The sequence below is a fragment of the Mus musculus genome, chromosome 3, assembly GCF_000001635.26.
Source record: "Mus musculus strain C57BL/6J chromosome 3, GRCm38.p6 C57BL/6J".
NCBI classification, from domain to species: Eukaryota; Metazoa; Chordata; class Mammalia; order Rodentia; family Muridae; genus Mus; species Mus musculus.
This window is the reverse complement of record NC_000069.6, coordinates 57,717,033-57,740,512: the sequence shown is the minus strand read 5'-3', so window position 1 is coordinate 57,740,512 and position 23,480 is coordinate 57,717,033. Positions and strand designations below refer to the sequence as shown.

Here is a 23,480-nt window from a genome sequence, read left to right as displayed (position 1 = left end):
CAATGACCAATGGTGTGAGCAGCGTGTCACTCCTCTGTTCACAGAAGATAAAGCTAAGGGTATCCATTTTAGCTTTACACACACTGAATACCTTCTCAAGTTCCACCATTCAGTTTCTTCCTAAATATCAGTACACTAACATTTGTTCATAGCAATATCCCTTATTTACATTATCAGAACTGACTTGTCCCCAGCCATGTGAATTACCAATGCTATTTTAGCTGTTTCAAGCCTAGTCTTCATTAAAATGTTGACATTTGTCTCCATTCTATGGAACTCGCACCTCCAGGCTTCTACTTCTCTACTGGACCTCTGATCCCAAACTAATGTTCATAAATGAGGGATTTGTCTCAACTAAAAATCACATGCAAAATTCTTAACCTGGCATTTAAGGAACTCCACAGTCAGTACCATTTATCTTCATCAGCCTGTTCCTTAAATATACAACCTTGGCAAATGTTCTCTGACTTCCCTTCCTCTAGACTTTTGCTCTGACCACATCCTGGTAGGGACTGTTGTCTCCCAACCTCCGCCATTTACTAACAATCATGCAAATAGCCACATCCTCAATGTAAAGAAATAAGCAAACTTCCCAAAGTCAACAGCCAATAAAAATTCAAAATACCTGATAGTATCTTATGGGGGAGAGGGAGGCCTTATGATATGTGTAATATATGCATGTATACTCACACGTGCATATACTTGAAAAGGCCAAAGAGAGACATAGGGTACCCTTTATTAGTCTACAAGTCGACACTTTATTTCCTTGAGACAGAGTCTCTTACTCTGGTTTGTTGCTAGTCAGATGGCAAGCCACGTCTACATAATGAGAGTTCCCCCACCTAATAATAATAATAATAAAAATAATTTTCTGTTAAAAATCTATCTGGCCAGTAAGATGGCTCAGAGGGTAAAGACATTCACTACCAAACATGAAGACTTGAGTTTGATCCCTATATCCCACATCATAGGAGAGAAGCAACTCCCACAAGCTGTCCTCAACATATGCACTGTGAGTATATGTGTATACACATACAAAAAAATAAATTTTGGGCTGGTGAGATGGCTCAGTGGGTAAGAGCACCCGACTGCTCTTCCGAAGGTCCAAAGTTCAAATCCCAGCAACCACATGGTGGCTCACAACCATCTGTAACGAGATCTGACGCCCTCTTCTGGTGTGTCTGAAGACAGCTACAGTGTACTTACATGTAATAAATAAATAAATCTTTAAAAAAATAAAAATAAAAAAAAAAATAAAAAAAAAAAAATAAAAAAAAAAGTGAACCTTCAAAAAAAAAAAAATAAATTTTAAGTCATAACTGTACTATTACCTGCCATATTAATGAATTTGAGAATTGAATGTGATCATACAAAGTAATCAGAAACCTATTTGACCCATAGATAATAAAATTAGCCATTATGTTTTGTTATTTGTATACTATGACATATAAATTTTGACAAAAGCAATCACATACTTTCATTCTTCTCTAATCAATTTTTGTGCAGTGCAACATCTTCATAAAAACCTTAGTTCTCTGTTTTATTTGTTCAATAATTATCTACAGAATATATGATTTTAGAACCATTATTCACCAACGTGTTTTATTAAAGTGAATTCATATGTCTATTAACCCTGTTTCTTCTGAGAAACCTAGCAGTGGTTTCTAACTGCCTTCCCTTTTTGATGCCACAGGAAACCACAGTATGCAGCACGAAGATACACTAATAACAAGTCAAACAATGGAAATCACTACTTTGGCTTACTCATTTTTTTAAATATTTTTTATTACATATTTTCCTCAATTACATTTCCAATGCTATCCCAAAAGTCCCCTATACCCTCCCCCAACTTCCCTACCCACCCATTCCCATTTTTTTGGCCCTGGCGTTCCCCTGTACTGGGGCATATACAGTTTGCGTGTCCAATGGGCCTCTCTTTCCAGTGATGGCCGACTAGGCCATCTTTTGATACATATGCAGCTAGAGTTAAGAGCTCCGGGGTACTGGTTAGTTCATAATGTTGTTCCACCTATAGGGTTGCAGATCCCTTTAGCTCCTTGGGTACTTTCTCTAGCTCCTCCTTTGGGAGCCCTGTGATCCATCCAATAGCTGACTGTGAGCATCCACAAGTCAAACAGTGGAAATCACTACTTTGGCTTACTCATTTTGCTTTCAGCTATACATTATTAGTTCCTAACTTCAAAATGTCCAAAGTCATGTTTTATTTTAAAAGCCATGTTTTATTTTAAAAGCCAACTACTTTTAGTTAATACTAACATGACATAAGTATGTCATATGATTTTATCAAGCCAGTTAATACACAGTCTTAATAAAAACTACAAAACATAAAGTATCTTGCTCAACTCTATAAACCTACCCCAAGAGGCAAACACCTACTCTACCCTCACTTTGCTGAACTTAGTGCCCAAAAGCTGATATAAACTCTGTTAGCCTCAGATGCAGAAACATCAAAGGAAGTAAGCTGCAAGCTAGCAAGAAGCTAGGCTCCTCTAAAATCCTTACAGAAATAACAAGGATAAATGAGTAGTTAGCCCCAAACCTTCCCATATTCCATTTCCCTAAGCACGGACTTTATTCACATTACTTCCACTGCACATCGAGACACCATTTTGACTTCAGGTAAGGCAGAGGAAAACATACACATATGACTAAGACAACTAACTTTCCCTATACAAAGACTATAGTCTATATAATCAATTCAAGGAAGCATAACTATGATACAGACATATTTTATTTCATTTAATCTTCACAACTTCACCCTTTTTTCATTTTTTTTAACTTTCTCACTTATTGTGTGTGTATGACTTGGGAGGTAAGACATATACCACAAGGTTCATGTGGAGAGCCGAGGACAGCTTTGTGGAGTCAGTTCTCCCCTTCTTCCTCTATGTGGGTTCTGGAAATCTAATCCAGACCATTAGAACTGCAGGGCCAGCTCTACTACTCACCAAACATCTCACTAGCCCTTTCCATATTTACTGATGTCACCCAACACTGGAGGGTAAGTCTAGTCTGATTCCCAAATTTGAAACTCTTTGGAAACAGTTTTTTGTTTTGCTTTGCTTTGCTTTTTGCCTGATTCTACAATATTACACTTTATATCTTCCTCTTGACCCGCATAAAAACAAAAACAAAAACAAAAAAAAAACTATACCTGAAATTAACTCTATGGCCATAGATTATAAAAAGAAGAAAAAAGTCTATTAATGAATCCCTGTGGCCCTCCACACTCAACTCCTATTTAAAGACCACAGTCCTCTGAAATGAATTCTTTTTGACCCATTAAAAACTGTCTTTAAACAAGGCTTGATGGCTAGTAATTCCAGTACTGAGTAAGCTGAGGCAAAAGAATGGAAGTCTGAGATCAGACTGGGCTACATGTAAGGACCATGTCTCAAATAAATAAACAATGACCCTGTGGCCAATTAAACTCTCAAAAGTTCTTCCCTAAATCTTTAAATAGCCTGTCTCTACTGGCTCTTGGGAGGCACGGCCACTTTACTGTATTGTATCAGAAAGTGCAGCTGTCTTCTGGGCACTGCTGAAAGGAACGCAGTTTCCACTGGAACTGCTGCATCACTGGTAGAAAACAGTATAATCCAGGCAGGTTTGGGGCAGACATCAGCCTATAGCAGCTGCCCACGGTGCTGAAATTGAAGATTAAAATGGGAGTTATGGAAATTAACTACTGCCAGATTAGAAGAAAATAGGGCAATTGACCATAAGCAAGCAGAGAACATGCAGCAAAGTTGTTTCCCTCTCAGGGGCAGATCAATTCAATAAGCGTCCTTGCAAAAAAGTTCGGACTTCCAACATTGGGTAGGAAAAAAAAAAAAAAAGGCAGTATGTGGCCCTAGCAAGGTCACGTCCAAGCCTGTGAGCTGAGCTTTTACGGAAGGAAAGGGGAGTGGGTGAGAAAAGGAAGGAAGCAAGCGATGAGATTTTCTTCTTCTTCTTTTTAAAGACAAAACAGCCCGAGAGTATTTTCGCCGAGGACTTAAGAGGCAAGTCCTGGACTAGAGAAGTCTTCCAAGTATCTTTCCAGGCCACGGGGACCTCTGGAAGGGGCCGTGGGAAGCAAAATCCATAGCCCGACAACTTCAGATCTACCAGCCCGCAGGATGGGATGCTAAGGACTCCTCTCCCGCACGGGCCTGTGCTGTCACTGCACGTAGCAGAGGAGCCCGACCGTCCCCACCTCGGGCTACCGCACCCAGGCCGGAGTGGGTGTGTTCTCCCGGCCAGGCCCGACAACCCCCGCCTACCGCTGCGGAGCCACGCTGGTTCTTACCTGAAGTCCGCCCCCGGAACCTAGGCTCACGGCCACCCAAGAGAAGTCGCTACCCGGACTTCATGACTGAGTATCCGCACTGAGCCCCTACCCAAGCAAGTCGGAGAAGGGACCACAACAGCGGGCAAGCGGAAGTCCCGCCTCCCATGCCTCATTGGCCCATACTCGGAGGTAAAGAAATATTATTGGGCTGTGATGTTGCCCGTCACGGCCCCGCCCCTCTCGCGGAGTCGCGCAGCCTGCCTCTGCTGGGTTGGGAGAATTGCCCAGTTTTTGAGTGTCGTTCTGAACCGCGTGATACATCATCCCTATTAGGAACGGGGAAGATGAGGGAGGGACGGCTTTTGGAAGCCCTGGGTGCGGTGGAGAAGCCACCCTGGACTGCCCCAGCCTGATCCGCAGATGATTGGCTTGCAGAGTGAGGCCCTAGCGAAGGCTGTGTGTCTGAGTGGCCCGCAGCGATCCGAGGCCGAAGAGCCGCGAAGTGTCTTGCACCCTCCCGGGAGAGGGCCGATGAGGGCGGGGAACTCCGGGTGACGCCTTGCGCTGGAATCCAGGTCGGGTTAGAACTAACCGCCCGAGGTTTATGCAAGAACCACGAGGCCTGGCAGGGAGCCGGGCTGATCAGCTCACTGCTTGACTAGCCAAAGTCCAACCACGCGATTCAGTCCTCAAAACAGCCTTTCAAAAACCATGTCACCTTTTGAGGAACGAAAATCTCATCCCTTGAGTTCTCATACTTTTTCACCCCCTAGTCTGAAAAAGCAGAGTTCTTGGATTGAAATGACCTATTGGGCCATCAACATTAACAGCTCCTAAACTACTGCCTTTTGTTTTTAATGCGGTTTGATGCAAAGATTCTGACATGCCCTAATCGAACTGGCCCTAATAAAGCATCTTTGAGGCCCATACTGGCATCAAATATTTAATTAACATGTTTGGATTTTGGTTGTGGGGGGAGTTATTACAGGAATGTAAGTTGTTTATAGCCTCGTTTGCTTCAGGAGCCCTAAGTAGGTGGGGAACAAGAATAGAAAGATTTCCTATTCTTTTTTCTTGTGCCTTTTAAACTAGAATCTACTCTAAATACCACTCAAGCAATTTAAGAAAACAAATGTAAGGGATTGAAGATTGAGTTCACAGTCAGCACCCAGAGCACTTGCCTAGCAAGCACTAGACTCTGGGTTACAGAAAAGGGAGGGAACAAAAAAGAATCAGATTAGAATAATAAGGACCATCAAAAACATTTTCAGCTGCATAGCCCATAATTGTATAGTTAATGTATTTTTCATGTATTGGGAAGAAGACATTCACAACTATATAACTGTGCTTTGACAAAGTCATGAAGGTCGAGATTGGGAATATTGTTATGAAGGCTAGAGTACTATACAGAGAGGTGCTATATCTTTTGATGCATCTTTAATTAAATTCTCTCAAAATGGTTTTCTATATTAAATTAGATTTCTTCCATAATATAAAAGTTTTTTTAAGGACAAAAAATAAAGCCAGTTGCTAATTCCTTAAATAGAAACTCTTAAGAAGAGAACATTTTGCTTCTGTATTCAGTCTGCTCTGTAATCCATGGTAAATATATAGTTCTCTCAGAAATAAGCAAGGTAATGTATTTGTGTTGCACTTGGGCAGACTAATGGTGATATATATATATATATATATATATATATATATATATCCCTTGTATTGAATGAAGGCAAATTAGAAGATAGAGTGGAAAATAATATTTTCAATTGTCTTTTTTTCGAGAGCATGAAAATTTTAATAGAGTATATGATGATAAGAAAAAAAAAACACCAATTATTCCCTCCTAAAATCCAATCATCTGGATGTGATGGAATAGGCCTAAAATTCCAGCACTCAGGAGGATCTAAAGTTACAGGGCCTCTTTAGCTTTGTAGCCACTTCAAAGCCAGCCTAGGAAACATAAGACTGTCTTATTTACTATGACTGTGTGTTATAACCAAGGCAACTTATAAAAGCAAATGTTTAGTTGGGCCTTTGGTTTCAAGGGTTTATTAGCCAGGGTTCTCTAAAGTGACAGAACTTATAGAATGAACATATATGAATATATCAATATATGTGGGATTTATTAGAATGATGTAAAGGCTGCTGTCTAGCTAATCCAATAATGGCTGCCTATGAATAGAAAGTCCAAGAATCCAGTAGGCTCAACTGTACACACTGGGATCCCTAAGTAGGCTCTAACGCCAGTGTAGGAATGGACTCACTAGCAAGGTGAGAGCAAGCAAGCAAAGGGCAAAAGCTTCCTTCTCCCCTGTCCTTCCATAGGCTTCCAGCAGAAGGTGTAGCCCAGGTAAGAGGAGGGTCTTCCCACCTCAAAAGATCTGTTTTAAAGATGTATCTTCCCAACTAAAAGATCTTGATTAAAGGCTTGTCTTCCTACCTCAAAGTTCTGGATTAGAAATGTATCTTGGTACTTAAAATTAAGCAAAAGTTCTTCACAAGTGTGCCCTCCATTTTGGGGTTTTAGTTAACTCCTTATGTGGTCAAGATGAGAACCAAATATAGCCATCAAATAACCCTCTTATTTTCATTCATATGTATATAGATAGATATAGGTATAGGTATAGGTATAGGTATAGGTATAGGTATAGATATAGATATAGATATAGATATAGATATAGATATAGATATAGATATAGATATAGATATAGATATAGATATAGATATAGATATATAGAGATGCCAAAGACCAGCCTGGCATGGAGAGGAATTCTGAGAGAAGGGTGCCTGGGAGCAATGTAAAGAATCCAAGCTGGCTGGCTTTCCAGATTTCTCTCTCTCTCTATCTCTCTCTGTCTCTCTCTCTGTCTCTCTCTCTGTCTCTGTCTCTCTCTCTCTGTGTCTCTCTGTATGTGTGTGTGTGTGTGTGTGTGTGTGTGTGTGTGTGTGTGTGTGTATGTGTGTGTGTCTGGACAGCTTTTTCTTGCGTTCCTAAAAACTCTCTGGTTGAGACAGCTCTCTCTGCTTGTAAAAATTCTAAATGCTATCTGGTTAGCTCATGGGTTTTCTAACCAAATGCAGAAAAGCTGCTATAAAAATTATTGGATCTTCCGACCGAGTCAGGAATCCTGTTAAGAAAAATTTCTGAAGAGCTCTGTTGCTCTCCAGAGATCTCCAGACTGCTCGGCTCTCCATAGAGAAAAAAATTCTAAAGAACTTCTATCACTTTTTGCTAATTCATCTCATGCAAACCAAAAGCCCAGTTTTCTAATTTACATATCAAGTCAGTTATTTATCCCAGGATTCCTTTTGATTATCTTATGAATTGCCATCTGTGGCCCCAGCCCTTCGATTCTTAAGGGGCATCAAGCATACATCATACGTTTTTTTCCCTTAACATTGCAAAAGAATTCAGGGATCTGTCTGCCTTTGTTAAACACAGAAGATAAACTAGTTGGGTGGGACCCTGCCCTGAAATTACCCTTTCTACCAAAAGTGGACCTAAGCATTCTCTGTTCTAGGCTGACCTTGAACTCTGCCTGCCTTTGTATCCTGACAAGCTGGCTCAGGGTGTTCCTTTGTTCCTTTAGATTCATGAAGCCCCTCATAATTTGTATTATGAATTATGTGAATACTTTGGATAGTTGAGAAATTATATATTTTGAGCTCAATCTAGACATCTGCTCCATAACCTTAAGGGCTGGCCTGAAGCTTTCATGGAGTCATTAATGTCAACAGTGAGGACATTTCTCAGAGGAATGTGAAATATGTACATTATTATACAAACAAGACTTAAGCCCACAGCAGCCATCAACACTTGTGGAGGCTCACATGGCAAGGTGAGGGGTGGGGCTGTCCCAGGGCAGGAACCATGTCACTCTGTCCCCGCCAAGGTTCAGCATCTCCCCTTTCTGTTTTAATTTAAAGGTGAGAACATCTATGGTAAGTGCGATTACTAATCGGTTAATTGCCATCTGGGGCCACAGTTGGCAATTCAGTCTTGCTTGATGCAGACTGGAAGGAAAAACAAAACCAGGCAAAATAAACCTACTGTAATTCTTCCATTTATCAGCACAGTCATCTAGGAAGAGGAAGAAGTGAACTCATGCACAACAGAGGCAAAGGCTGGAGACACTTCCTCAATAGAAGTGGATCCCACGTTAGAAGTATTAATATCTATGATCTTATGATGTAGGGAATCCATACCCAAGGCCAAAATAGAATTGCTCCAAAGCCCCTTGTGATGGTTTGTATATCCTTGGACCAGGGAGTGGCACCATCTGAAGGTGTGGCCTTGTTGGAATAGATGTGACCTGGTTGGAAAGGGTGTGTCACTGTGGGTGTGGGTATAAGATCCTCACCCTAGTTGCCTGGAAGTCAGTTTTCCTCTAGCAGCCTTTAGATGAAGACATAGAACTCTCAGCTCCTCCTGTGCCATGCCTGCCTGGATACTGCCATGCTCTCACCTTGATAATAATGGACTGAACCTCTGAACCTGTAAGCCAGCCCCAATTAAATGTTGTTTTTTATAAGATTTGCCTTGGTCATGGTGTCTGTTCATAGCAGTAAAACCCTAACTAAGAAACCCCTTTAAATGAGACCGAATTTTAGACCAGCTATGTTCAGAAGTATTATATTTCAAGGGGGTTACACAAACCCAATGGACCAATGAATGGCATTGCACTGAGAGCCTGATCTTAATATTTTGAATTTTATTTCCCATAAATAGGGCTGCTTCCTCTAAAGCATTAAGCCTATCCTGAAGTCCCCTGTGTACCATTCTCCTAAATCATGAATGCCACTGATGCATTTTTGGACCTACATGATGTGCTGTCTGAATTTCTTTAACTAAGGATGTAGTGGATACGGCAAGACTAGAAATCACACCTATTAAGGCTGTGATCTCCAATATCAAGGCTGCAACAAATCTTTTAGCCAAAGCAGCCCTATGCAAAGCCTCTATAAACTAATCTGGCTAAGAAGGGCCATCTCCCACAAGAAAATGTGGCTGCCCCAGTACTGGGGAACACCAGGGCCAAGAAGTGGGAGTGGGTGGGTAGGGGAGCAAGGGGGGGGGGAGGGTATAGGGGACTTTCAGGATAGCATTTGAAATGTAAATGAAGAAAATACCTAATAAAAATTTGGAAAGAAAGAAAGAAAATGTGGCTGCGTCATGAGGTAAAACTCAGCCCAGAATATACCAGGCTCTGGTTAACTCTTTAGATGCTGCATGCTAAGAAACAAAAAGACAGTGCATGCAAGTAGAAACAGATGAACGCACTATAGACATATCATTTATTTAAAAGGCAAAAAGTTAATTAATGTGAAATAACAACTCTAAATTTATGCACCCAACATTAAAATAGAAACATGTCAAAGAAATAATTAATTTACCTGCAGGTAAAAAAATAGTGATCAATGGTAGACTTCAATACCCATTTTCAACAACAGATTGGGAGGAGAGAGTAGATTTGAACTTCACTTTCATGGGTGTCTAGCATTTTGACACTGTGTACACCATTATTGTCTTCTACAACTTGTGGTTCACACTTGAGAAGAACACAATAAAATCACACAAAAAAAAAAAAAAGCAAAGAAATAGATTTTAGCACGAAGCCCAACCAAGCACCCTGGACCCCAGGCAAGATCCTGCTTTCTGCCCTATGCATGCCAACTGTCCTTAAAGCACAACCAATAGCTATAAACTGCACTCCAGACCCTGGGCTCCATTTTCTTGCCCGCTACTTGACCTTATTTCCCAGAGGTCACACTACCACTGGGAACACCAGGTAAGACCACTCTCTATGCCCTATGCCTACCAACTCCCCTTAAAGTACACACAACAGCTATAAACAGAACCCTATCCTAGGTTCCATATTATGGCCCACAAACCTTTGCTTTCCTGGAGGCTATGCCAGTTCTAGGTACCCAAGAGGCAACATTGGCACCACAAACCCCAGAGATCACACAGGCTATGAAATCCCCAGTGGAGACAGCATACTGGACATGAAGACTCACTAGTTACCATAAGCCCAGGCCACTCAGGCCAGAAGATCAGAGAAGAAACAAAACAAAGAGGGAAGATGTAAACATCCATTTAACAAAGATAAACTCAGATAGCTAGAGGCCAGCATAAAAACAAAATCAACAACAGCTATGGCAATATGGTACTACCAGAGCCTGGTGATCCTAATACAGCAAGTCCTACATATTCCAACACAGCTTAAGTACAAGAAAATGACCTTAAATCCAAGCTTATAAAGATAATAGAGGCCTTTAAAAAGAAAATTCATAAATTTCATAAAGAAATACATGAAAATACAATCAAAGAGGTAAAGAAAATGAATAAAATGGTTCAAGACCTGAAAATGGAAATAGAAGCAATAAAGAAAACACAAACTGAGGGAATCCTGGAGATGGAAAACCTAGAAAAGAGAACAGGAACTACAGATACCAGCATCACCACAAGATATAAGAGATAGAAAAAAGTATCTCAGTCATAGAAGATAAGAAATTGATATATTAGCCAAAGAAAATGTCAAATCTATAAAGTTCCTGACACAAAATATCCAGAAAACATGGCACTATGAAAATACCAAACTTAAGAATGATATGAATATAAGGAGAAGATTCCCACCTTCAGGGCCCAGAAAATATTTTCAACAAAATCATAGACGAAAGTTTTCCTAGCATAAAGAAGGATATTACATCATAAACATACAAGAAGCTTGTAGAACACCAAATAGATTGGACTAGAAAAGAAAATCCCTTCCCCACCATATAATAGCCAAAGCACTAAATGTACAAAAGAAAGAATAATAAAAGCTGCAAGGAAAAAAGGCCAAGGGACATATAAAGGCAGACTTATTAGAATTGCAGCAAACATTTCAACAGAGAATCAAAAGCTTTTAGAAGGGGCTAGGGAGATGTCTTACAGACTTTAAGAAAATATAGATATCAGCCGAGACTACTATACCCAGGAAAACTTTCAATCACCATAGATGGAGAAAACAAGATACTACACAACAAAACCAAATTTAAACAAAATGTATCCTCAAATCCAGGCCTACCCAAAATAAAAGAAGGAAAAACTCCAACCCAAGGAGGTTAACTCCACCTAAGAAAACACAGGAAATAAACACACAAACACACTTCGACCACTACTATCAAAATAACAGGAATTAAAAATCATTGTTCACTAATATCTTTCAATATCAGTGGATTCTATGCCCCAATAGAAAGACACAGGCTAAGAGAATGGATGCAAAAACAGGATCCATCCTACTGCATACAAGAAACAAACATCAACACCAATGATAGACATTATCTCAGAGTAAAAAAATTTTCCAAGCAAATGGATCCATCCAAGAGGCAATCTGATATAGCTATTATAATATCTAAAAAAATAAGACTTTCTACCAAAATTAATCAAAAGAGGTGGGGAAGGATACTTCATATTTACCAAATGAAAAAAAATCCACCAACATTACATATCAATTCTGAATATCTAAGCCCCACATGTAAGGGCACCCACATTTGTAAAAGAAACAATAGTAAAGTTTAAATCACACATCAAACCCCATACATTAATAGTGGGAAACTTCAACACCACACTCTCACCATTGGGTAGGCCATTCAGACAGAAACTAATCTGAGAAATAATGGAGCTAACAGATTTTATGACTCAAGTGGACCTAACAGATATCTACAGAACATTTCACCCAAACACAAAAGAATATACCTTTGCTGGGCAGTGGTGGTGTATTCCTTTAATTCCAGCACTTGGGAGCCAGAGGCAGGCAGATTTCTGAGTTCAAGGCCAGCCTGGTCTACAGAGTGAGTTGCAGGACAGCCAGGGCTAAACAGAGAAACCCTGTCTTAAAAACCAAAAAAGCCTTGTGGTCAACGCCAACTCCAGGCCACCTTGGGCAGATCATCCCACGGTCGCCAGAGGACTCTCCACCCCCCAGTGCCCTAGCAGCCCAGGATCTTAGGATCACTGGTGAGTGGAACACAACATCTGGCCCAATACAACTGGGAGTGCCTGGGGCCAACAGGAGCAGGGACACAGGAGTCCCGCCCGACCAGCAGCTTGAGTTCCTTCCAGTCAGCACTGGTCTACCTTGGTTTCTAACTCAGTGGACAGCACCACAGTCCCCAGAGGAGGTACCACTTCCAGGTGCTCTAACACGCCCAGGATCTTAGGATCCCAGGATCCCAGGATCCCAGGATCCCAGGAGCTTGGTTACACCAGGATCTCAGGGTCTCAGAGGAAGCTTGACAGTTAAGAACTCTGACACACCCAGAATCTCAGGATCAGAAGATCCTAGAATCACAGGATAACAAAGAAAGCTGGACTCTGAGGAGTTCTGACTCAACCAGGACTATAGGAAGGACAGGCTCCAATCAAATATATTGAGGGCAGGGAGCACTTAAGATAATCAGATGGCGGGAGGCAATAAAAACAGAAGCCACAGAAACCAAGGATACTTGGCATCATCAGAACCCAACTCTCCCACCATAGCAAGTCCTGAATACACCATCACACCAGAAAAGCAAGATATGGATCCAAAGTCACTTCTCATGATGATGATGGAGGACTATAAGGAGGACATAAATAATTCCCTTGAAGAAATACAGGAGAACACAGGTAAAAAGCTAGAAGCCCTTAAAGAGGAAACACAAAAATCCCTTAAAGAATTACAGGAAAACGCAATCAAAGACTTAAAGGAAATGAACAAAATTATCCAAGATCTAAAATTAGAAATAGAAAAAATAAAGAAATCACAAAAGGAGACAACCGTGGAGTTAGAAAACCATGGAGTTAGGCAACCATGGAGTTAGAAAAAAAGAGATCAGGAGTCATAGATGCAACCATCACCAACAGAATACAGGAGATATAAGAGAGAATCTCAGGTGCAGAAGATACCTTAGAAAACATTGACACAGCAGTCAAAGAAAATGCAAAAGCAAAAAGCTCCTAATCCCAAACATTCAGAAAATCCAGGACACAATGAGAAGACCAAACCTAAAGATAATAGGTATAGAAGAGAGGGAAGATTCCCAAATTAAAGGGCCAGTAAATATCTTCAACAAAATTATAGAAGAAAACTTCCCTAATCTAAAGAAAGAGATGCCCATGAAAATACAAGAAGCCTACAGATTTCCAAATCATTTGGACCAGAAAAGAAATTTGTCTAGTCACATAATAATCAAAACACCAAATGCACAAAACAAAGAAAGTATATTAAAAGCAGTAATGGAAAAAGGTGAAGTAACATATAAAGTCAGACCTATCAGAATTATTCCAGACTTCTCCCCAAAAACTATGAAAGCCAGAAGATTCTGGGCAGATGTCAGACAGACCCTAAGGCAACACAATGCCAGCCCAGGCTACTATACCCAACAAAACTCTCAATTACCATAGATGGAGAAACCAAGGTATTACATGACAAATCCAAATGTATACAATATCTTTCCATGAATCCAGCTCTTCAAAGGATAATAAAGGGAAAACTCCAACATGAACAGGGAAACTACGCTCTAGAAAAAGCAAGAAAGTAATCTTTCAACAAACCTAAAGAAGATAGCCACATGAACAGAATTCCAACTCTAACAATAAAAATAACAGGGAGCAACAATTACTTTTCCTTAATATCTCTTAATATCAATGGACTCAATTCTCCCAATAAAAAGACATAGATTAACAGACTGGTTACATAAACAGGACACAACTTTTTTTTTTTTTTTTTTTTTTTTTTTTTGAGAAAGGGTTTCTCTGTATAGCCCTGGCTGTCCTGAAACTCACTTTGTAGATCAAGCTGGCCTCGAACTCAGAAATCTGCCTGCCTCTGCCTCCCAAGGGCTGGGATTAAAGACATGTGCCACCACTTCCCAGCTAGGACCCAATATTTTGCTGCATACAGGAAACCTACCTAAGGGACAAAGACAGACCTTAGAGTAAAAGGCTGGAAAACAATTTTCCAAGCAAATGGTTCCAAGAAACAAGCTGGAATAGCCATTCTAATATTGAATAAAATCGACTTTCAACCTAAAGTTATCCAAAACAATAAGGAGGGACACTTCTTACTGATCAAAGGTAAAATTTACCAAGATGAACTCTCAATTCTGAACATCTATGCTTGAAATGCAAGGGCATCCACATTCATTAAAGAAACTTTGCTAAAACTCAAAGCACACATTGCACCTCACACAATAATAGCAGGAGACTTCAACACCCCACTCTCATAAATGGACAGATCCTAGAAACAGAAACACATTGAAACTAACAAAAGTTATGAAACAAATGGATTTAACAGATATCTACAGAACATTTTATCCTAAAACAAAAGGATATACATTCTTCTCAGCACATCATGGTACCTTCTCCAAAACTGACCATATGATCAGTCACAAAACAAGCCTCAACAGATACAAAAATATTGAAATAATCCCATGAATCCTATCAGATCACCACAGACTAAGGCTGATCTTCAATAAAAACATAAATAATAGAAAGTCAACATTCACATGGAAACTGAACAATGAGGAATAATAATCCTCATGATAACTTGGTCAAGGAAGAAATAAAGAAAGAGTTTAAAGACTTTTTAGAGTGTGTTGAAAATGGAGCCACAACATACCCAAACTTATGGGACACAATGAAAGCAGTCCTATGAGGAAAACGCATAGCTCTGAGTGCCTCCAAAAAAGAAGCTGGAGAAAACACACACTAGCAGCTTGACAGAACACCTGAAAGCTCTAGAACAAAATGAAGCAAATAGACCCAAGAGGAGTAGAAAGCAACAAATAATCAAACCCAGGGATGAAGAACTATACAAAGAATCAACCAAAACAGGAGCTGGTTCTTTGAGAAAATCAACAAGATAGATAAACCCTTAGCCAGACTAACTAGAGGGCACAGGGACAGTATCCTAATTATCAAAATTAGAAATGGAAAGGGAGATATAAAAACAGAATCTGAGAAAATCCAAAAAACCCATCAGAAAAGCCTATACTCAACAAAACTGGAAAACCTGGATGAAGTGGACAATATTCTAGACAGATACCAGGTACCAAAATTAAATCAGGATCAGATTAATGATCTAAACAGTCCCATATCCCCTAAAGAAATAGAAACAGTCATTAATAGTCTTCCAACCAAAAAAAACCCCAGGACCTGATGGGTTTAGTGCAGAGTTCTATCAGACCTTAAAAGAAGGCCTAATTCTAATACACCTCAAGCTATTCAACAAAATAGAAACAGAAGGTACTGTACCCAATTCATTCTACAAAGCCACAATTACTCTGATACCTAAATCACACAAACACCCAACAAAGAAAGAGAACTTCAGACCAATTTCCATTATGAATATCGATGGAAAAAATACTCAATAAAATTCTCACAAACCGAATCCAAGAACACATCAAAATGATCATCCATCACGATCAAGTAGGCTTCATCCCAGAGATGCAAGGATCTTTCAATATATGGAAATCCACCAACATAATCCACTATATAAACAAATTCAAAGACAAAAACCACAAGATCATCTCATTAGATGCTGAGAAAGCATTCAACAAAATCCAACAGCAAATCATGATAAAAATCTTGGAAAGATCAGGAATTTAAGGCCAATACCTAAACATAATAAAAGCAATATACAACAAACCAGTAGCCAACATCAAACTAAATGGAGAGAAACTTGAAACAATCCGACTAAAATCAGAGACTAGACAAGGCTGCCCACTCTCTCCCTACCTATTCAATATAGTACTTGAAGTCCTAGAGAGAGCAATTAGACAACAAAAGGAGATCAAAGACATGCAAATTGGAAAGGAAGAAGTCAAAATATCACTATTTGCAGATGATATGAAGTGACACCAAAAATTCCACCAAAGAGCCCCTAAACCTGATTTAAAAAAAAAAAAACTTCAGTGAAGTAGTTGGATATAAAATTAACTCAAACAAATTAGTGGCCTTTCTCTACACAAAGGATAAACAGGCTGAGAAAGAAATTAGGGAAACAACAACCTTCACAATAGTCACAAATAATATAAAATTCTTTGATGTGACTCTAACTAAGGAAGTGAAAGATCTGTATGATAAGAACTTCAAGTCTCTGAAGAAAGAAATTAAAGAAGATCTCAGAAGATGGAAAGATCTCCCATGCTCATGGATTGGCAGGATCAATATAGTAAAAATGCCTATCTTGCCAAAAGCAATCTACAGACTCAATGCAATCCCCATCAAAATTCCAACTCACTTCTTCAACGAATTAGAAAAGGCAATCTGCAAATTCATCTGGAATAACAAAAAACCTAGGATAGCAAAAACTCTTCTCAACAATAAAGAACTTCTGGTGGAATCACCATCCCCAACTTCCAGGTGTAGTAAAGAGCAATTGTATAAAAACTTCATAGTACTGGTACAGTGACAGACAGGTAGATCAATAGAATAGAATTGAAGATCCAGAAATGAATCCACACACCTATGGTCACTTGATCTTTGACAAAGGTGCTAAAACCATCCAGTAGGAAAAAAAGACAGCATTTTCAACAAATGGTGCTGGCACAACTGGCGGTTATCACGTAGAAAAATGCAAATTGATCCATTCTTATCTCCTTGTACAAAGCTCAGATCTAAGTGGATCAAAGAACTCACACAAAACCAGAGACACTGAAATTTATAGAGGAGGAACTGGGGAAGAGCCTTGAAGATATGGGTACAGGGGAAAGATTCCTGAACCAAAAAGCAATGGCTTGTTCTGTAAGATCAAGAATCAACAAATGGGACCTCATAAAATTGCAAAGCTTCTGAAAGGCAAAGGACAGTGTCAATAAGACAAAACGGCAACAAACAGATTGGGAAATGATCTTTACCAATCTTAAATCTGATAGGGGGCTAATATCCAATATATATAAAGAATTCAAGAAGTTGTACTCCAGAAAACCATATAACCCTATTAAAAATGGGGTAGATAGCTAAACAAAGAATTCTCAACTGAAGTATAGCGAAAGGCTAAGGAGCACCTGAAAAAATGTTCAACATCCTTAAACATCAGAGAAAGTGCAAATCAAAACAGCCTTGAGATTCCATCAGTCAGAATGGCTATGATCAAAAATTCAGGTGACAGCAGATGCTGGTGAGGATGTGGAGAAAGAGGAACAATTCTCCTTTGCTGGTGGTACTACAAGCTTGTACAACCACTCTGGAAATCAGTTTGGTGGTTCCTCAGAAAATTGGACATAATACTAATGGAAGATCCAGCAATACCACTCCTGGGCATATATCCAGAAGATGCTCCAACTTGTAATAAGGACACATGCTCCACTATGTTCATAGCAGCCTTATTTATAATATCCAGAAGGTGGAAACAACCCAGATGTCCCTCAACAGAGGAATTGACAAAGAAAATGTGGTTCATTTACACAATGGAGTATTACACAGCTATTAAAAACAATAAATTTATGAAATTCTTAGACAAATGGATGGATCTGGAGGATATCATCCTAAGTGAGGTAACCCAATCACAAAAGAACACACATAATATGCACTCACTGATAAGTGGATATTAGCCCAGAAGCTCAGAATCCTTTTTAGAAGGGGGAACAAAATACCCATAAAAGGAGTTACAAAGACAAAGTTCAGAGCAGAGACTGAAGGATCAACCATCCAGAGACTTCCCCACTTGGGGATCCACCCCATAAACAACCACCAAACTCAAACACTATGGCAGATGCTAACAGGTGCCTGCTATACCTGTCTCCTGAGAGAATCTGCCAGTGCCTGGCAAATACAGAAGTGGATGCTCACATTCATCCATTGGATGGAGCAGTGTCCCTAATGAAGGAGCTAGATAAAGTATCCAAGGAGCTGAAGGGGTCTGCAGCCCCATAGGAGAAAAAACAACTTAAAATTTAAAGAACAATTTAAACTAACCAGTACCCCCAGACCTCCTTGGGAATAAACCACCAATCAAAGAAAACACATGATGGGACACATGGCTCTAGCTACATATGTAGCAGAGGATGGCCTAGTTGGTCATCAATGGGAGGAGAGGCCCTAGGTCCTGTGAAGGTTCTATGCCCCAGTATAGGGGAATGCCAGGGCCAGGAATGGGAGTGGGTGGGTTTGGGAGCAAGGGGAGGGGGTAATAGCAGATTTTTGGAGGGGAAACCAGGAAAAGGGATAACATTTGAAATGTAAATAAATAAAGTATCTAATAAAAAATATATAGAAAAAGAAAGAAAACCAAGAAAAAAAAGAATATATCTTCTCAGCACTTCACAAAACATTCTCAAACATTGACCACATACTCAGTCACAAAGCAATTTCAATAGATTTAAATACACCCCTGTATCTCATCAAGCCATCATGAATTAAAGCTGGACTTCAACAACAGAAAACCTACAAACTGGTGGAAACTGAACAACTCTCTACTGAATGACCATTGGGTTAAAGAAGAAATAAAGAAAGCAATTAAAGACTTCCTAGAATTCAATGAGAATGACTGCACAACATGCTCAAACTTATGAGACAATGAAAGCAGTGTTAAGAGTAAAGTTCATAGCACTAGGTGCCTTCATAAACACACTAATGAGATCTCTTACTAGTGACTTAGCAGCACACATGAATACTTTAGAACAAAAAGAATCAAACACACCCAACATGATTAGACCTTGGGATAAAAATCAAACTCAGGGCTGAAATCAATTAAATAGAAACAAAAAGAATCAATGAAACAAAGTGTTGGTTCTTTGAGAAATTCAGTAACATAGACAAACCTTTGGCCAGACTAACCAAAAGACAGAGAGACAGTATCCAGAATCAGAAATGGAAAGGGGTACATAAAAACAGACATCAAGGAAATCCAAAAAATTATTAGATCTTACTTCAAAAACCTGTACTCCACAAAACTGGAAAATCTAAAAGACATGGACAATTCACTTATGGAGTACAGGTTTTTGAAGTAAGATCTAATAATTTTTTGGATTTCCTTTTGTTTCTATTTAATTGATAAGAAAGAAAGAAAGTGGAAGCCATGTTCTTCAGACCCGGTCTCAAGTAATTTAGAGTCATTTTCAAAGAAGACAGACAAAACAACACATGTTCTACCCAGGAGGAGGGGCAGCAGAGGATGGAATGATCAAATCAAGAAGACACACTAAAATTACTAAATCCACAACAGCTCACCTTATTTTTCTCAGACCCAAACTAACTGTCAGGGTATAAACACTGTTCATTTTTCTTTCTTTCTTTCTTTCTTTCTTTCTTTCTTTCTTTCTTTCTTTCTTTCTTTCTTTCTTTCTCTCTCTCTCTCTTTCTTTCTTTCTTTCTTTCATTCTTTCTGGAGAGCCATGCCATGAGCAATCGCCATTATAAGATGGTGCTGGCTTCCACTGCGCCTAACTAGTAAACAAGCTTTATGCGCAAGTGCAAGAGTGAATTCACGCCCAGTCACTGCCCATCTCAGGGGCGTAGTAATGGGGTGATGGGCAAGCAACTAATCAGGTGCTGTCACGCCACATCAGGTGCTGAGACGTCACGCTGCGGGCTATATAAGCAGTGCCATTTTCTAATGGGGTTCGGGGTCTTCCTGAGAAGTAAGCAATAAAAGCTTTGCCGTAGAAGGATCCGGTAGTCCAAGTGAATTCTTGCCGGTGAGATACTAGCTCAGGCGAGATTTCTTTCTTTCTTCCTTTCTTTCTTTCTTTCTTTCTTTCTTTCTTTCTTTCTTTCTTTCTTTCTTTCTTTCTCTCTCTCTCTCTCTCTCTTTCTTACTTTTTTAAAAGAAAAATAATAATAATTTAAAATCAATAATTTTGCTGTAAATAATAACACTGTAAATTCTAACAGAAGAAACTACAGTAAAGAATTATAAGGCAACTGCCTCACAGAACACAAAGATATCACAAATGCATCCAAGGATGGGTGTCCCAAGTGACTTCACCCTGGACAAGGATGGGGATCCGGCGCTCTCGGGACTCTTTCACTGATTCTTGTATATTAGCAATTATGATGTTTGTACATGCAAAACTGCTAGCTTGATTTTAAAAGAAAAAAATGCAAATCTTTAAAAAGGAAAAAAAACCTGCTGCAAATTTAAATATTTATATTTATATTTAATATTTAAACGAGGAATTCTGTAGTTCTGTGAAAAAAATTTTTCTTCAGAATATTATTATTTTGATGCATGCATATCACCTTATTTTGCTTAAACCTTTTCCAATTTTGCAAACATTACAGTCTCCTGCAACATGGGAGATTTTATCTGTAAACACAAAGCCCTTCATCTAATTTTTATTGCTATTGCCAATTTTTCAATGAAATGACCAAAAATAAAAAAAAAATACAACTATACAGTAGTTTTCTTGGGGTGTGGGGAGGGGTGCTGTTAGTGCTTACAGGGGGGAAATGCTTGCCACTGTAAAAGTGGCTGGTGCTCACAAGAGGCCCCAGTCGTGGGTATTTAAAAAAATGGACTGACTGGAAATCCGTATCTAGCAGGATCGAAGAGCACTGTTAAAAAAAAAAATCGCTGTATTGTGTACTGGCTCTGAGATGTAGACCCCTTTCAGCAAGCCAATCACTAGTAACCATCCCAGCAGTGCCCCCATTACGTTAGCGGGGCTGCCGCGTTTTATAGAGCATTTTTCTTTGGGTTTGGTGAGGTTCCTTTGTTCACTATCTTAACTTGAAATCGACCTCCACGGGCACCTAGCTCTAAATGACATGTATGAGAGAAGCAGACGCTGGATAAACTAGTCGATTATTTAAGCATATAAAATAAACTGTGTCCAACTCTTCACCTAAAAAAAAAAAAATTTGTAAGAAGAGAAACCACATGATCATCTCATTAGATACTGAAAAGACCTTTGACAGAATCCAACACCTTTTCATGATAAAAGTTCTGGAGATATCAGGGATACAAGGCACATACCTAAACATAATAAAAGCAATATATAGCAAGCCTATAGCCAACGTCAAATTAAACGGAGAGAAACCTAAAGAAATTCCATTAAAATCAGGAACAAAGCAAGGCTGCCCATCCTGTCCCTATCTATTCAGTACTTGAATATATAATTTTAGCTATAGCAATAAGATAACTAAAGGAGAGCAAAGGGTTGCAAATTAGAAAGGAAGGAGTCAAAGTATCACTATTAGCAGATGATATTGCAGTATAAATAAGTAAAATTTTCTACCAGGGAACTCCTACAGCTTATAAGCACATTCAGTGAAGTGGCTGGATACAAGATTACCTCAAAAATATCAGTAGCCCTCCAATATACAAATGATAAATTGACTGAGAGGAAAAAAATCAGGGAACATCCTTCACAATAGCTGCAAACAATGTAAAATACCTCGAGACAACACTAACCAATAAAGTGAAAGACTTGTATGACAAAAACTTGAAGTCTCTGAAAAAGAAATTGTAGAAGATATCTGAAGATAGACAGATGTCCCATGCTCATGGATTTGTAGGATTAACATAGCAAAAGTGGTCATCTTACCAAAAGCAATCTACAGATTCAGTGCAATTCCCATCAAAATCCAACGTAATTCTTTACAGACCTTGAGAACAATACTCAATTTCATATGAAAACACAATAAACCCAGCATATGTAAAACAATCCAGTACAATAAAAGAACTTCTGGAGGTATCACCATCCCTGATCTCAAGCTGTACTACAGAGCAATAAAAATAAAAACCTCATGGTATTGTTGTAAAAGCACACATGTTGATTAATGGAATCGAACTAAAGACCCAGAACTAAATCCACACATGTATGGACACCTGATTTTTTTAAAAAAGAAGCCAAAATTATAGAGTGGGGAAAAAAAGCATCTTCAACAAATGGTGCTGGCCTAACTGGATTTCTACATGTAGAAGAATGTAATTAGCTCTCCCTTTCTCCGGCGGCCGGGAAGATGGCGGACATTCAGACTGAGCGTGCTTACCAAAAGCAGCCTATGATCTTTCAAAACAATAAGCGGGTTCTGCTGGGAGAAACCGGCAAGGAAAAACTCCCTCGGTACTACAAGAACATCGGTCTAGGCTTCAAGACGCCCAAAGAGGCCATCGAGGGTACCTACAGAGACAAGAAATGCCCCTTCAATGGTAATGTCTCCATCCGAGGTCCGATCCTGTCTGGTGTCGTGACGAAGATGAAGATGCAGAGGACCTTTGTCATCCGCGGGGACTATCTCCATTACATCCGAAAGTACAATCGCTTTGAGAAGCGTCACAAGAACATGTCAGTGCACCTGTCCCCCTGTTTCAGGGATGTATAGATCGGAGACATTGTCACAGTTGGAGAGTGCAGGCCCCTGAGCAAGACTGTGTGATTCAATGTGCTCAAGGTCACTAAGGCTGCTGGCACCAAGAAGCAGTTTCAGAAGTTCTAAGGGGACTCTGGCCAATGCCCTAGAACAAATAAAGTTATTTTCCAACGTACAAAAAAAAAAAAAAAAAAAAAAAAGAAGAAGAAGAAGAAATAAATGGGATATAGTCTTGAACGAATTGACACAGAAGAAAATTTCCTGGAAAACAAAACAAAACAAAACAACAACAAAAAACACCAGTAGCTCAGGCACTAAGATCAACAATTAATAAATGGGACCTCATATAACTGAAAAGCTTCTGTAAGGCAAAGGGCACACACCATCAAAAGGACAATGGGAGCCTACAGAATGGGAAAGATCTTCACCAAGCCTACATTCAACAGGGGGCTGATATCCAAAATATTTAAAAACTCAAGAAACTAGGCCCCCCAAAATCCAAATAGTGCAATTTAAAAATGGGTACAGATCTAAACAGAGAATTCTCAACTTAGGAATCTATTATGGCTGAAAAGTACTTAGAGAAATGTTCAACATCCATAGTCTTTAGAGAAATGCAAATCAAAACAACTCTGAGATTCCACAGTATAGCCATCAGAATGGCTAAGATCAAAATCTCAAACAACAGTTCATGCTAGTGAGGCTGTGGAGCCTAGGGAACACTCCTCCATTGGTAGTGGGGTTGTAAACTTCTACAAGTACTTTGGAAATCATTTTGGTGATTTCTCAGAAAATTAGGAGTGGATCTACTTCAAGACCCAGCTATATCACTCCTGGTGGATATGTAAGACTATGACAGAAACTCCTCTGACAACTGACAGAAGCCAAGGCTTGAGAAATGGAACT

At 39.4% G+C, this 23,480-nt stretch overlaps 1 protein-coding gene and 1 pseudogene across 8 annotated transcripts in view; one reads left to right on the top strand and one right to left on the bottom strand.

Annotated features, from left to right (window-relative positions):
* Window positions 1-4,469, bottom strand: part of Rnf13 (ring finger protein 13) — a 99,382-nt gene extending 94,913 nt beyond the window's left edge. For 6 of the 8 annotated variants that reach the window (NR_130743.2, NM_001357080.1, NM_001113413.3 and 3 more), the window contains exon 1: window positions 4,313-4,456. The gene's annotated coding sequence lies outside the window, so the exon portion shown is untranslated. Of the gene's footprint in view, window positions 1-4,312 lie in introns of all 8 variants that reach the window. The other 2 variants (XM_030252608.1, XM_006501458.4) reach the window with 2 other exon arrangements.
* Window positions 22,197-22,747, top strand: Gm6394 (predicted gene 6394; annotated as a pseudogene).